The sequence below is a fragment of the Oncorhynchus mykiss genome, unplaced genomic scaffold (assembly GCF_013265735.2).
Source record: "Oncorhynchus mykiss isolate Arlee unplaced genomic scaffold, USDA_OmykA_1.1 un_scaffold_768, whole genome shotgun sequence".
Lineage (NCBI taxonomy): Eukaryota > Metazoa > Chordata > Actinopteri > Salmoniformes > Salmonidae > Oncorhynchus > Oncorhynchus mykiss.
This window is the reverse complement of record NW_023494215.1, coordinates 4,719-20,750: the sequence shown is the minus strand read 5'-3', so window position 1 is coordinate 20,750 and position 16,032 is coordinate 4,719. Positions and strand designations below refer to the sequence as shown.

General features: G+C 48.3%; 1 pseudogene; it reads right to left on the bottom strand.

The window, feature by feature from the left end:
- Window positions 1–15,559, bottom strand: part of LOC118962498 — a 43,787-nt pseudogene extending 28,228 nt beyond the window's left edge.
- Window positions 15,560–16,032: the final 473 nt, after the last annotated feature.

The following is a 16,032-nucleotide window of genomic DNA, read 5'->3' as shown; positions in this document are numbered from 1 at the left end:
AACACACCGCCGGGGCAACGAAGGAGTGGCTTCGTAAGAAGCCTTTCAAGGTCCTGGAGTGGCCTAGCCAGTCTCCAGATCTCAACCCCATAGAAAATCTTTGGAGGGAGTTGAAAGTCTGTGTTGCCCAGCAACAGCCCCAAAACACCACTGCTCTAGAGGAGATCTGCATGGAGGAATGGGCCAAAATACCAGCAACAGTGTGTGAAAACCTTGTGAAGATTTACAGAAAACGTTTGACCTCTGTCATTGCCAACAAAGGGTATATAACAAAATATTGAGATAAACTTTTGTTATTGACCAAATACTTATTTTCCACCATAATTTTCAAATAAATTCATAAAAAATCCTACAATGTGATTTTCGGGATTTTTTTTATAACTTTGTCTGTCATAGTTGAAGTGTACCTATGATGAAAATTACAGGCCTCTCATTTTTTTAAGTGGGAGAACTTGCACAATTGGTGGCTGACTAAATACTTTTTTGCCCCACTGTAGTTGAATGTACAATGATATTTTTTGTCCTCTGTATTTTCCTAATTTTCATAAATGTAATCTTCAGTTGCTCGTACTATATCATGCTACGTACTACAGCGGTAGTATTATACTGCCCCACAGGATCGAATCCCACCTGACACTTACCTTCTTATTCCAATCTCTGTACACCGTTCTCTCTATCGTCTAACCTGCCCCGCTCTCTCCACCCTCTAACCTGAGAGACGACACACCATAATACAGAGAGACGACACACCACAATACAGGGAGACGACACACCACAATACAGAGAGACGACACACCACAATACAGAGACACGACACACCACAATACAGAGAGACGACACACCACAATACAGAGAGACGACACACCACAATACAGAGAGACGACACACCACAATACAGAGAGACGACACACCACAATACAGAGAGACGACACACCACAATACAGAGAGACGACACACCACAATACAGAGAGACGACACACCACAATACAGAGAGACGACACACCACAATACAGAGAGACGACGACACCACAATACAGAGACGACGCACCGTAATACAGAGACGACGCACCGCAATACAGAGACGACGCACCGTAATACAGACGACGCACCGTAATACAGAGACGACGCACCGTAATACAGAGACGACGCACCACAATACAGAGAGACGACACACCACAATACAGAGAGACGACACACCATAATACAGAGAGACGATGACACACCATAATACAGAGAGACGATGACACACCATAATACAGAGAGACGACACACCATAATACAGAGAGACGACACACCATAATACAGACGATACACCATAATACAGACGACGCACCATAATACAAAGAGACGACACACCATAATACAGAGAGATGACACACCATAATACAGACGACACACCATAATACAGAAAGACGAGACACCATAATACAGAGAGACGACACACCATAATACAGAGAGATGACGCACCACAATACAGAGACGACAACGCACCATAATACAGAGAGACGACACACCATAACATAGAGACAACATACCATAATATAGAGAGACGACACACCATAACGCACTATAATACAGAGACGGACAACGCACTATAATACAGAGAGATGAACAAACCATAATACAGAGAGGACGACACACCATAATACAGAGAGACAACACACTATAATACAGAGAGACAACACACCCTAATACAGAGAGACGACACACCATAATACAGATGACACACCATAATACAGAGAGACGACACACCATAACGCACAATAATACAGAGACGACAACGCACCATAATACAGAGAGATGACACACCATAATACAGAGAGACGACAAAGCAGTGTGAATAGAGGGGGGAGAGATAGAGACTGGGTATATTGGTAAAGCAGTGTGAATAGAGGGGGGAGAGATAGAGACTGGGTATATTGGTAAAGCAGTGTGAATATAGGGGGGAGAGATAGAGACTGGGTATATTGGTAAAGCAGTGTGAATAGAGGGAGGAGAGATAGAGACTGGGTATATTGGTAAAGCAGTGTGAATAGAGGGAGGAGAGATAGAGACTGGGTGTTGGTAAAGCAGTGTGAATAGAGGGGGGAGAGATAGAGACTGGTGTTGGTAAAGCAGTGGTGAATAGAGGGGGGAGAGATAGAGACTGGGTGTTGGTAAAGCAGTGTGAATAGAGGGGAGAGATTAGAGACTGGGTGTTGGTAAAACAGTGTGAATAGAGGGGAGAGATAGAGACTGGGTGTGGTAAAGCAGTGTGAATAGAGGGGGGCGAGATAGAGACTGGGTGTTGGTAAAGCAGTGTGAATAGAGGGAGGAGAGATAGAGACTGGGTGTTGGTAAAACAGTGTGAATAGAGGGGGAGAGATAGAGACTGGGTGTTGGTAAAGCAGTGAGAATAGAGGGAGGAGAGATAGAGACTGGGTGTTGGTAAAGCAGTGTGAATAGAGGGGGGAGAGATAGAGACTGGGTGTTGGTAAAGCAGTGTGAATAGAGAGGGCAGAGATAGAGACTGGGTGTTGGTAAAGCAGTGTGAATAGAGGGGGGAGAGATAGAGACTGGGTGTTGGTAAAGCAGTGTGAATAGAGGGGGGAGAGATAGAGACTGGGTGTTGGTAAAGCAGTGTGAATAGAGGGGGGAGAGATAGAGACTGGGTGTTGGTAAAGCAGTGTGAATAGAGGGGGGAGAGATAGAGACTGGGTGTTGGTAAAGCAGTGTGAATAGAGGGGGGCGAGATAGAGACTGGGTGTTGGTAAAACAGTGTGAATAGAGGGGGAGAGATAGAGACTGGGTGTTGGTAAAGCAGTGTGAATAGAGGGGGGAGAGATAGAGACTGGGTGTTGGTAAAGCAGTGTGAATAGAGGGGGGAGAGATAGAGACTGGGTGTTGGTAAAGCAGTGTGAATAGAGGGGGGAGAGATAGAGACTGGGTGTTGGTAAAGCAGTGTGAATAGAGGGGGGAGAGATAGAGACTGGGTGTTGGTAAAGCAGTGTGAATAGAGGGAGGAGAGATAGAGACTGGGTGTTGGTAAAAACAGTGTGAATAGAGGGGGAGAGATAGAGACTGGGTGTTGGTAAAGCAGTGTGAATAGAGGGGGGAGAGATAGAGACTGGGTGTTGGTAAAGCAGTGTGAATAGAGGGGGGAGAGATAGAGACTGGGTGTTGGTAAAACAGTGTGAATAGAGGGGGGAGAGATAGAGACTGGGTGTTGGTAAAGCAGTGTGAATAGAGGGAGGAGAGATAGAGACTGGGTGTTGGTAAAGCAGTGTGAATAGAGGGGGGGAGAGATAGAGACTGGGTGTTGGTAAAGCAGTGTGAATAGAGGGGGGAGAGATAGAGACTGGGTGTTGGTAAAGCAGTGTGTATAGAGGGGGGAGAGATAGAGACTGGGTGTTGGTAAAACAGTGTGAATAGAGGGGGAGAGATAGAGACTGGGTGTTGGTAAAGCAGTGTGAATAGAGGGGGGAGAGATAGAGACTGGTGTTGGTAAAGCAGTGTGAATAGAGGGGGGAGAGATAGAGACTGGGTGTTGGTAAAGCAGTGTGAATAGAGGGGGAGAGATAGAGACTGGGTGTTGGTAAAGCAGTGTGAATAGAGGGGGAGAGATAGAGACTGGGTGTTGGTAAAGCAGTGTGAATAGAGGGGGGAGAGATGGAGACTGGGTGTTGGTAAAACAGTGTGAATAGAGGGGGGAGAGATAGAGACTGGGTGTTGGTAAAGCAGTGTGAATAGAGGGGGGAGAGATAGAGACTGGGTGTTGGTAAAGCAGTGTGAATAGAGGGGGGAGAGATAGAGACTGGGTGTTGGTAAAGCAGTGTGAATAGAGGGGGGAGAGATAGAGACTGGGTGTTGGTAAAGCAGTGTGAATAGAGGGGGGAGAGATAGAGACTGGGTGTTGGTAAAGCAGTGTGAATAGAGGGGGGAGAGATAGAGACTGGGTGTTGGTAAAGCAGTGTGAATAGAGGGGGGAGAGATAGAGACTGGGTGTTGGTAACGCAGTGTGAATAGAGAGGGCAGAGATAGAGACTGGGTGTTGGTAAAGCAGTGTGAATAGAGGGGGCAGAGATAGAGACTGGGTGTTGGTAAAGCAGTGAGAATAGAGGGGGCAGAGATAGAGACTGGGTGTTGGTAAAGCAGTGAGAATAGAGGGAGGAGAGATAGAGACTGGGTGTTGGTAAAGCAGTGAGAATAGAGGGGGCAGAGATAGAGACTGGGTGTTGGTAAAGCAGTGTGAATAGAGGGGGGAGAGATAGAGACTGGGTGTTGGTAAAGCAGTGTGAATAGAGGGGGGAGAGATAGAGACTGGGTGTTGGTAAAGCAGTGTGAATAGAGAGGGCAGAGATAGAGACTGGGTGTTGGTAAAGCAGTGTGAATAGAGAGGGCAGAGATAGAGACTGGGTGTTGGTAAAGCAGTGTGAATAGAGGGGGGAGAGATAGAGACTGGGTGTTGGTAAAGCAGTGTGAATAGAGAGGGGAGAGATAGAGACTGGGTGTTGGTAAAGCAGTGTGAATAGAGAGGGGAGAGATAGAGACTGGGTACAGCGGACGGTGATTGAAGCAGGCTCTACAGAGGACGGTGATTGAAGCAGGCTCTACAGAGGACGGTGATTGAAGCAGGCTCTACAGAGGACGGTGATTGAAGCAGGCTCTACAGAGGACGGTGATTGAAGCTGGCTCTACAGAGGACGGTGATTGAAGCTGGCTCTACAGCAGATGGTGATTGAAGCTGGCTCTACAGCAGATGGTGATTGAAGCAGGCTCTACAGAGGACGGTGATTGAAGCTGGCTCTACAGAGGACGGTGATTGAAGCTGGCTCTACAGCGGACGGTGATTGAAGCAGGCTCTACAGCGGACGGTGATTGAAGCAGGCTCTACAGCAGACGGTGATTGAAGCAGGCTCTACAGAGGACGGTGATTGAAGCAGGCTCTACAGCGGACGGTGATTGAAGCAGGCTCTACAGCGGACGGTGATTGAAGCAGGCTCTACAGAGGACGGTGATTGAAGCAGGCTCTACAGAGGACGGTGATTGAAGCAGGCTCTACAGAGGACGGTGATTGAAGCTGGCTCTACAGAGGACGGTGATTAAAGCAGGCTCAACAGCGGACGGTGATTGAAGCAGGCTCTACAGCGGACGGTGATTGAAGCAGGCTCTACAGAGGACGGTGATTGAAGCAGGCTCTACAGAGGACGGTGATTGAAGCAGGCTCTACAGCGGACGGTGATTGAAGCAGGCTCTACAGAGGACGGTGATTGAAGCAGGCTCTACAGAGGACGGTGATTGAAGCAGGCTCTACAGAGGACGGTGATTGAAGCAGGCTCTACAGAGGACGGTGATTGAAGCAGGCTCTACAGAGGACGGTGATTGAAGCTGGCTCTACAGAGGACGGTGATTGAAGCAGGCTCTACAGCGGACGGTGATTGAAGCTGGCTCTACAGCAGACGGTGATTGAAGCAGGCTCTACAGAGGACGGTGATTGAAGCAGGCTCTACAGCAGACGGTGATTGAAGCAGGCTCTACAGAGGACGGTGATTGAAGCAGGCTCTACAGCAGACGGTGATTGAAGCAGGCTCTACAGAGGACGGTGATTGAAGCTGGCTCTACAGCGGACGGTGATTGAAGCAGGCTCTACAGCGGACGGTGATTGAAGCAGGCTCTACAGCAGACTGTGATTGAAGCTGGCTCTACAGAGGACGGTGATTGAAGCAGGCTCTACAGCGGACGGTGATTGAAGCAGGCTCTACAGCGGACGGTGATTGAAGCAGGCTCTACAGCGGACGGTGATTGAAGCAGGCTCTACAGAGGACGGTGATTGAAGCAGGCTCTACAGAGGACGGTGATTGAAGCTGGCTCTACAGAGGACGGTGATTGAAGCAGGCTCTACAGCGCACGGTGATTGAAGCTGGCTCTACAGAGGACGGTGATTGAAGCAGGCTCTACAGCGGACGGTGATTGAAGCTGGCTCTACAGAGGACGGTGATTGAAGCTGGCTCTACAGAGGACGGTGATTGAAGCAGGCTCTACAGAGGACGGTGATTGAAGCAGGCTCTACAGCGGACGGTGATTGAAGCAGGCTCTACAGAGGACGGTGATTGAAGCTAGGGCGGCGGAGGCTCGGGGAGAAAAGAGAGGAGGTCTTCGACTACAGGATTTTATTACAGATGGCAGGAGATGATGGTGGGTTAACAAAGATACGCTAACACACACACACAGCTATGTTCTTTCAGCCTGGTGGACGTGTGGGAGGGGGGGGGGGGGGGGCGTTGTAGAAATGCTAGGCAGCTTCAACGATTACAATCTGTATTTGATGTCAGTTCAAATAAGACATCTGCTTAGTCGCAAAGTACAATCTGAAGAGAGATCACTGAATCCAGTACCCCTATTGACTTGTAATATAGGCTATTTTCACTGACTGCTAGTACATGCAATTTCAGCTGAATCGTCTGGTGTTTTACAGTCACTTATGGAAGGTCTCAGCACTGCTGAGTCAAACCAGAGGAATATACAGTCAAAGATGACTTAATGAATATGATCCCGAGAAAGATGAGTGCTTTCAGTATGAGGGTGATGTGTGTTCACCAGTCAGTGACCTTGTGTGTTACCACACACACACACACACACACACAAACAGTGGTACTCACTGGGGCTCCTCTCCTCCACAAGGTCACAGGCACAGAGGTGGTCTGAATCGATGGAGATAGGTTTCTGTCGGATCCAGAACTTGGTGCTGGTCTTCTGGTTGGTGACGGGGTCGATCTCCACCTTCTCCCCCGAGATGCCTGCATGAGGGACAGGGAGTGAGAAAGGAGGGGAAATAGTGGAGGGGGGGGGGGGGGGGGGGGAATAGAGAGAGAGAGAGATGGCAGAGGTGAAATCATAATACTCCACACCGAATGTTCTCTCCATCCTCCATTTTGTTGTGGGACACAACAGCATCTCTCGTGGATTGTCACAGCGTAAAGCGTTGGTGTAATCAGTTTTTTTTTTTGGTGTGAAAATGATGGTGCTGTGTGGCGTTAATGGCCATTCACAGTGCTAATCTGTCATCACTGTCGCCTGGCCCCTGCTGCTGCTGGCTGCGCACACAAATACCCACACAAATATACCCACACACACAGTAAAATGGATGCTCTAGACGTCCATAGACCTAGAGGTCTGACACAGTAGATTAAGTACAGACAGATTCCCCAGGAGGGAGATCTATAGTGGCTCCTATTCAATCAAAATCGTTAACCAGGTTTACGGGACAAATGGTATTCCTCACACATTGCGAGAAAGCAGGTTTGAAATTAAAGGTTCAAGTCCTTTTTTTTGGGGGGGACTTTTAAATGAACGATAAACCCCATTGACTGTTGAATGAGACGACGTGTAGGATACGTCGTCAGCTTGATTCGACTGTCGTACCTCCGACAAAACACAAAATAAAAGCCTGCAGCGTCATTTGACTTTTTTCTGGTCGTATTTTTTTTAGAGGGTTTTGCTCAGTCAGTAAGTTCTTCCTAAATACCTGTTTGAAAAGACGTGGAGGTGGAGCTCAACCAACACATTTGATCATCATTGAAAAGGAAAAAAAAAGGTGTAACACTCGTTCACCAACAAAAAACGGAACGTTTTATTTAAGCAAAGTTTTTTTTTTTTTTTTATTAAAAATTGAAAAAGCTTGATGTTTCTGCCATTAACGGCCTTTTTTCAGACTCAACGCCTCTTTGATAGACAACTTGGTAACCAAAGCAACAACGTCATAAAAGCGAGGACATTCAGTGTTGATGTGTGCCATTGGGCTGAGGAAACGTATTTTAAAACGCTAATCTATTGAATTACTGTTTATTTTAACTGTTGTGCCGGTACATGGCCACAAAATAGCACCTTAAATGGACTCGACAGAATGGGGACATCTCGGGCTCTTGCAATGCCTCCAATGGAGACAGGTTTGGTATACTTTGTGTGTTTCTCTCCTGTTTTGTTAATGTTTTCATTAGGTTATCAGGCAAGCCAGTGGGTTGGATGAGAACTGCATTTTGATGCTCTCTATAAAAGGTAATGGAGAATAGGCTAGACACACACACACACACAGGCACACACACACACACAGGCACACACACACAGGCACACACACACACACACACACACACACACACAGGCACACACACACACACAAGCACACACACACACAGGCACACACACACACACAGGCACACACACACAGGCACACACACACAGGCACACACACACACACACACAGGCACACACACAGGCACACACACGCACAGAGAGAGAAAGAGAGTGGGGCCTATGGTCTATGACAGATGTGTCAGCTGTCAATCAGAGCGGTTAATGTGAGGCAAAAGGGGGGGCGGAGAGATGAACCCATGGATTTGTTCGGCATTGAAATCCTTGGGAAGGCCACACTGAAAATACATTGGAAAAAAAACGCTTTCAGTGTTAAACGTAAACGACTAAGCAAGATAAACAATGTAGAAAAATCATGGATCTATTTATTTTAACAATCACCAAAATAAAAGCTAGATAGTCAGGGAGAACTGAAAATTCCCAAAACAATGATTATTATTATGTTTGAGCAAAAAAAAACACAGCATTAGCCATGGCAGAATATGTACAATTGCAGGAAATTTCCTTAAATATATACACTGCCAAGATGAGGAGGGGCCTCAAAAATGATCTGAACTCCAGCACCCATTGTCACGCCCATGCCACGCCCATTAATATCCAGAAAGAACCCTGGAACCCGGCTGTCAATCAGAGCGGTTAATGTGAGGGACTGCAGGCAAAAAAAGGGCAGAAAGATGATTCCGGCTGTCAATCAAACGATGGTCAACATTCCACAGGAAACAGAAAGATCCTGTAACGCGTCTCAAATTGCTTCCTATTCCCCATTTAGTGCACTACTTTTGGCCAGAGCCCTACGGTCAAAAGTAGTGCACTATTAGTGAATAGGGGTGCCATTTTGGGACGCAGCCACACGGAGTACTGGGAGACAACATGGAGTACTGGGAGACAACATGGAGTACTGGGAGACAACATGGAGTACTGGGAGACAACATGGAGTACTGGGAGACAACATGGAGTACTGGGAGACAAAATGGAGTACTGGGAGACAAAATGGAGTACTGGGAGACAACATGGAGTACTGGGAGACAACATGGAGTACTGGGAGACAACATGGAGTCAACATGGAGTACTGGGAGACGACATGGAGTACTGGGAGACAACATGGAGTACTGGGAGACAACATGGAGTCAACATGGAGTACTGGGAGACAACATGGAGTACTGGGAGACAACATGGAGTCAACATGGAGTACTGGGAGACGACATGGAGTACTGGGGACGACATGGAGTACTGGGAGACGACATGGAGTACTGGGAGACAACATGGAGTACTGGGAGACAAATGGGACTGCTTTGATGGAGGAAGTCTGTTTTTTCATCATTGTCCGCTTCCCTTCACCCCTTATTTCTTCTCTATAAGGTTGAGTTCTGTTGAGTTTTCTGTAAAAAATGTGTATTTTAGAGGTAAGGCATTCGAGGCCACTAGTGCCTCTTCCATTGCCTCAATTCAAAATGCCAAAATTAGTCATTTTGACGGATTCAAATTCGAAAAGTGTTGCGTTTCGGTGTACATGGCACACCCCCCCCCCCCAAAATGTTTTTTTTTTATGTTCATGTGCAAGTTCCATGTTGGTAAATAGTGTGTCATCCTAAGTGTATACATCTTAGGCAAATGACATTAATTACCCGGATAAAATATCTGATTAAAGATTTTGTTTTCTCTTCTGCTCTACAGGATTGACAATTACAGATCACCACTAAAGGGGAATCAGAAGGATCCCGGCAGACCCTATTCTCACTTCCACTCTATACATCACAGCCACTGATGTAATATGGACTCAGTCACTTGTATTGATGATAATGGTTATTAAATTGCCACCCTATTTTTCCTTGGCCACATGGAATTGGTTGCTATAAACAAGCCCTAATCCAATTCCGTGACAGAGGCCTCGCCTAATGCCATGTGAAGGGGGCAGATTGAGCATCACCATTGAGGGTTATTAGAAAAATTAAGATGGGGGGCTGGCACCCCAGACCCCCCTGTCTTACATGACCGTCCACCCCCTCCCGATCTCCTCTATAACTGCCTTCCAGGGCCATCAGCCAATTCTCTTATAGGGGGAGAAGAGAGGACCCGCCGACCATCTGTGAGTGAGTTGTTCCAAACTGTAACGAGAGACGACACTTTTCCAATAACCGCCCCGGTAATTCGACCCATTCATTTCCCTCACCGCGGTTAACAAGCTTTATTAAACCAGCAGCATTGCATGGATGCCGCCACCATCTTTTCTCATTTGCATCAATTAGGAAGAAGCCCAGAGCTGGGCTCTCTGGGTGGAGGTGGACCCCAGCAGTGACGCAGGGCAGAGTATTCTGTTACGGAGGTTGTCTTTTGGGGGGAAAAGCAGATAGGAACCAGTGTCGTCAGTCAAAGACAGTAGCTGGGACCAAGAGACTAAAAAACAGCTTCTATCTCAAGGCCATCAGATTGTTAAACAGCCATCACTAGCACAGAGAGGCGGCTGCCTACCTACAGACTTGATATCATTGGCGACTTTAATAAATTGATCACTAGTCACTTTAATAATGTTTACATATCTTGCATTACTCATCTCATATGTATATACTGTATCCTTCACTATCTATTCTTTACTATCTATTGCATCTTAGCCTCTCTGTCACTGCTCATCTATATATTTTATTTGTGGGCCCCTCCCACATTTGACAGTGTCCAGATACAAGCACACACAGACAGAGATTTTGCAGACTTGTGCACACTGTCTGGTACTAATGCCTCTGGCTCAATCCACATAAATCCTAGAGCTATGGGCCACGGGGACATTCCTGCCTCCGTGAATCTGGACTTTCCGTCCCGGTGTTGACATTAAGTAACATCAGTTTGTACCACTAGCTAGCAACACAGGACACTGCCCATCCACTTTCCATCCTAAATGTCTCTCCTGATTCCATTTTTTTCTTGTTGGGGGGGGGGGGGGGGGGGGGGGGGGGGGGGCTTTAATACTGCAGATAGATAATGGCTTCTATACAGTTTTATATCTTATGTTTGAAGCCTGAAATGTGGCAAAAGGTCGCAAAGTTCAAGGTAGCCGAATACTTTCGCAAGGCACTGTACATATGGACAGTACCAAAAATAAGTGACCTAATGATTCCACCTCTCCTTTTTCTTCAGAGCTTTGGACTGTAATAGAATCCCTCCGATGGCATCGTACAGTCAGAGCGGAGTGCCCTCTTGGAAAAGACATCATGAAGCTAAAGGCAGAGTAGGAGGTGTCGGATGGGTTTGAAAAAAGACAAACCCCACAACCATTACAAACCCCTCAATGGTTTGTCAGCAAGGCTTAGGGCCGCCACCCCCCCCCCCCCCCCCCCCCCCCCCCCTCCTCCTCCAACTTGGTTTAATCTGACACGCTGAACGCATCTGTTGGCGGTTAAGCCGTGGTGTTTGCTAGCTGCCGTCGCCTCTGAAACCCCAGGAAACCCCTATCTCTGAGAAACACTGGGGAGAACATCCGACAGGTCGTTTGGTTTAAGAACCCATCCTCTGTCAGCCTAGGGAGGGAGAGGAGGCTCCACAAAGCTGGCAGCCTGGTTTCAATTCAATAATATCAGCATGAATGCAAAAAAAAACCGAAAATATGTGAAAATGCGAGGCGTTGTCGTTACGTGTCTGACAGCTGATGGGTAACACTGTGAATTAGATAAATAATTCATTTGAATATGAAACATTTGCCCAAAAAAAGCAATAAATGATGGGTTGGCAAAGCCTCAGGTAGAGTTTTTCGTATCAAACCTGAAACATCAGAATTACTATTCATTCTACTTTACAAGCACAGTTCAATGAAATGCTAATCCATTTGCTATTGGCTGTGACAGAGAGGGGTTAACAGGTGGACAGTGACAGAGAGGGGTTAACAGGTGGACAGTGACAGAGAGGGGTTAACAGGTGGACAGTGAGAGAGAGGGGTTAACAGGTGGACAGTGACAGAGAGGGGTTAACAGGTGGACAGTGAGAGAGAGGGGTTAACAGGTGGACAGTGACAGAGAGGGGTTAACAGGTGGACAGTGAGAGAGAGGGGTTAACAGGTGGGACAGTGACAGAGAGGGGTTAACAGGTGGACAGTGACAGAGAGGGGTTAACAGGTGGACAGTGACAGAGAGGGGTTAACAGGTGGACAGTGACAGAGAGGGGTTAACAGGTGGACAGTGACAGAGAGGGGTTAACAGGTGGACAGTGAGAGAGAGGGGTTAACAGGTGGACAGTGACAGAGAGGGGTTAACAGGTGGACAGTGACAGAGAGGGGTTAACAGGGGACAGTGAGAGAGAGGGGTTAACAGGTGGACAGTGACAGAAGGGGGGTTAAGAGTAGAGGGTATTTGTCCCGTGTTGGTTATGATAGGAGTAACAGAGTAGAGGGTATTTGTCCCGTGTTGGTTATGATAGGAGTAACAGAGTAGAGGGTATTTGTCCCCTGTGTTGGTTATGATAGGAGTAACAGAGTAGAGGGTATTTGTCCCTGTGTTGGTTATGATAGGAGTAACAGAGTAGAGGGTATTTGTCCCGTGTTGGTTATGATAGGAGTAACAGAGTAGAGGGTATTTGTCCCCTGTGTTGGTTATGATAGGAGTAACAGAGTAGAGGGTATTTGTCCCGTGTTGGTTATGATAGGAGTAACAGAGTAGAGGGTATTTGTCCCGTGTTGGTTATGATAGGAGTAACAGAGTAGAGGGTATTTGTCCCCTGTGTTGGTTATGACCAGAGTAACAGAGTATCCAATGCACCATGTAAAAACTTCACGACTAGAAAAGACTGAGACTTTGATTCAAATCTCAGTTCCAAAATAGTGCGCAAGTACAACTGTGAACGAGGACTGTGTGGTTTGAGCATGTCCGGTACAGAGGACATGTTCCCGCTCGTGGACATCAGTCAGACCAGGAGGAGACACAACGCTTCCCAAACGGCACCATATTCCCAAAACAGTATACTACGTTTAACCAGAGCACTATGGGTTCTGGTCAAACGATGTACACTAAATAGGGAATATGGTGCAATTTGGAACGCAGAGAGTCTCCTCCTGGTCTGAATTAACGCTCATTACCAAAGCCAACGGGCCAGTGGGGGGGGGGTACCGAGGTTACCATGGCAGATTGTTGTAAACAACAAGATTGATCCTGCTTTCCAGGAAGTGACCGGTGACCTGGTCTGACCTGTGGCAACGTGATTGGAGGGGAGATTTAGTTTCTTTCTCATGCCGTACCTACGTCCTCCGACTGAAACCTAACCTGAGGTAAACGACTGCCTGACTAATTCAAAACAGACAGAGACCCAACTTAAAAAACTATTAAGGTATAAACAGCATTTCATAGCATCACCAGATGTTTAACCTTAATGTACATTCAAGTCAAAAAGGTCTCTATTTTTTTTTATAAATCCGTGGAAGGCTGGACAACGTGTGTTGTCTGTGGGCTCCAAAGGACAGAATGGAGAGCAGGGTCGGGCCAGTGTGGGGTGGGGGGGGAGCAGGCTCGGGCCAGTGTGGGGTGGGGGGGGAGCAGGCTCGGGCCAGTGTGTGGTGGGGTGGGAGCAGGGTTGGGTGGGGGTAGGGAGTAGGTTTGGGCCAGTGTGGGGTGGAGGTAGTAGGGTGGGGTGGGGGTGGGGGTAGGGAGTAGGGTCAGGCCAGTGTGGGGTGGAGGTAGTAGGTTGGGCCTGTGTGGGGTAGGGAGTAGGGTCAGGCCAGTGTGGGGTGGAGGTAGTAGGGTGGGCCAGTGTGGGGTAGGGAGTAGGGTCAGGCCAGTGGTGGGGTGGAGGTAGTAGGGTTGGGGTGTGGGGTGGGGGGGGGAGCAGGGTCGGGCCAGTGTGGGGTGGAGGTAGTAGGGTTGGGGTGTGGGGTGAAGGTGGGGAGTATTTACCGAGCTGTACGTCAGTGGTGAAGCGGAGCTTGTGGATCATGCTGATCTTGAAGGACTTGTAGCGGTGGCTACTCAGCATGTCCTGCACCGTGGTGATGTCCATGGGAGGATCCTCCTCTGAACTGTCTCTCCTCTGGAGCCTGACAGAGAGAACGGAGAGACAAACAGGTGGGGGGGGAGAGCAAGAAACAGGGGGGGAAAGAGAGAAAGAGGGGGTCGGAAAGAGAGAAACGAGGGGTAGGAAAGAGAGAAAGAGGGGGTCGTCAAGAGAGAGAAAGAAGGGGTCGGGAAAGAGAGAGAAAGAGGGGGTGGGAAAGAGCAAGAAACAGGGGGGAAAGAGAAAGAGGGGTGGGAAAGAGCAAGAAACAGGGGGGGAAAGAGAGAAAGAGGGGATAGGAAAGAGAGAAAGAGGGGTGGGGTAGAAAGAGAGAGAAAGAGGGGTTGGGAAAGAGAGAAAGAGGGGTAGGAAAGAGAGAGAAAGAGGGGTTGGAAAGAGAGAGAAAGAGGGGGTCAAAAAGAGAGAGAAAGAGGTGGTCGAAAAGAGAGAGAAAGAGGGGATAGGAAAGAGAGAAAGAAAGAAAGAGGGGTTCGGAGAGAGAGAGAAAGAGGGGGTGGAAGAGAGAGAGAAAGAGGGTGGGGAGAGAGAGAGAGAAAGAGGGGGTGGGCGAGAGAGCAAGAAAGAGGGGGTGGGAGAGAGAGAAAGAGGGGGGGGTGAGAGAGAGAGAGAAAGAGGGGGTGGGAGAGAGAGAGAAAGAGGGGGTGGGAGAGAGAGAGAGAAAGAGGGGGTGGGAGAGAGAGAAAGAAAGAGGGGGTGGGAGAGAGAGAGAAAGAGGGGGTGGGAAAGAGAGAGAAAGAGGGGGTGGGAGAGAGAGAAAGAGGGGTGGGAGAGAGAGCAAGAAAGAGGGGGGGAGAGAGAGAGAAAGAGGGGGGGGGAGAGAGAGAGAAAGAGGGGGTGGGAGAGAGAGAGAAAGAAAGAGGGGGTGGGAGAGAGAGAAAGAAAGAGGGGTGGGAGAGAGAGAAAGGGGAGAGAAAAACCAGAGACTACTTTCAAAACCAAGAGTAGGTGAAACTTGCATTGAAGAAAAAGTTAAGCACAGACTATAAAAATATGTTCAGATGAGAGATATTCAGCCATTAGTGGTCTTGACTCTACCCAGGAGGATCCTCTGTGTAGGGTGAAGGTGCCCTAGATGCTGATCTTGGGTCATTTTTTATTTTTATTTCTGTCACTAATTGTTAAGGGCTACGGTTGGGGAAGGTGAAGCTGATCCTAGATCACACCGGTGCAGAATACTCAGTTTTCCCTGACCAGGCAGAACTCTAGGGTGCTCTGGCTCTCGAGGCTGCAGTCCAGATCCACGGGCACGTTGGGCTCCGTCTGCCTCTCCAGACGGTACATGGGACCTGTGGCAAAGCGAATACAGGGTCAAACGCAATGCAACAACCGACTCCACAGAGACCCATGGATTACCATATACAGTCGACTGCTAGGGCTATCTGTACACCTATACACACACAGGCTTTTAACGAGGAAGTGAAAATAACCGACAATACTTTTAACATCTTTTTTAAATCACACTACGGTGTGATTTAGAATAGTTTATGTTTTGTGTACGTGCATCTGTTGGACGTCGACAAAAAGAACCCGAATCAAGACACGGGGAAACCGGGGAGAAAGGGATGAGGGCAGACAGAGGAAGAGGAAGGGATGAGGGCAGACAGAGGAAGAGGAGGAGGTGGAGGAAGGGATGAGGGCAGGCAGAGGAAGAGGAGGAGGCGGAGGAAGGGATGAGGGCAGGCAGAGGAAGAGGAGGAGGTGGAGGAAGGGATGAGGGCAGACAGAGGAAGAGGAGGAGGTGGAGGAAGGCATGAGGGCAGGCAGAGGAAGAGGAGGAGGTGGAGGAAGGGATGAGGGCAGGCAGAGGAAGAGGAGGAGGTGGAGGAAGGGGAATTAGCGGGGGACAAGCAACAGAGATGCTCTTTGGCTCCGCCACACTCGTCAAGACAAGGCCACAGGGGTCACAGCTCCTCTCTTTCC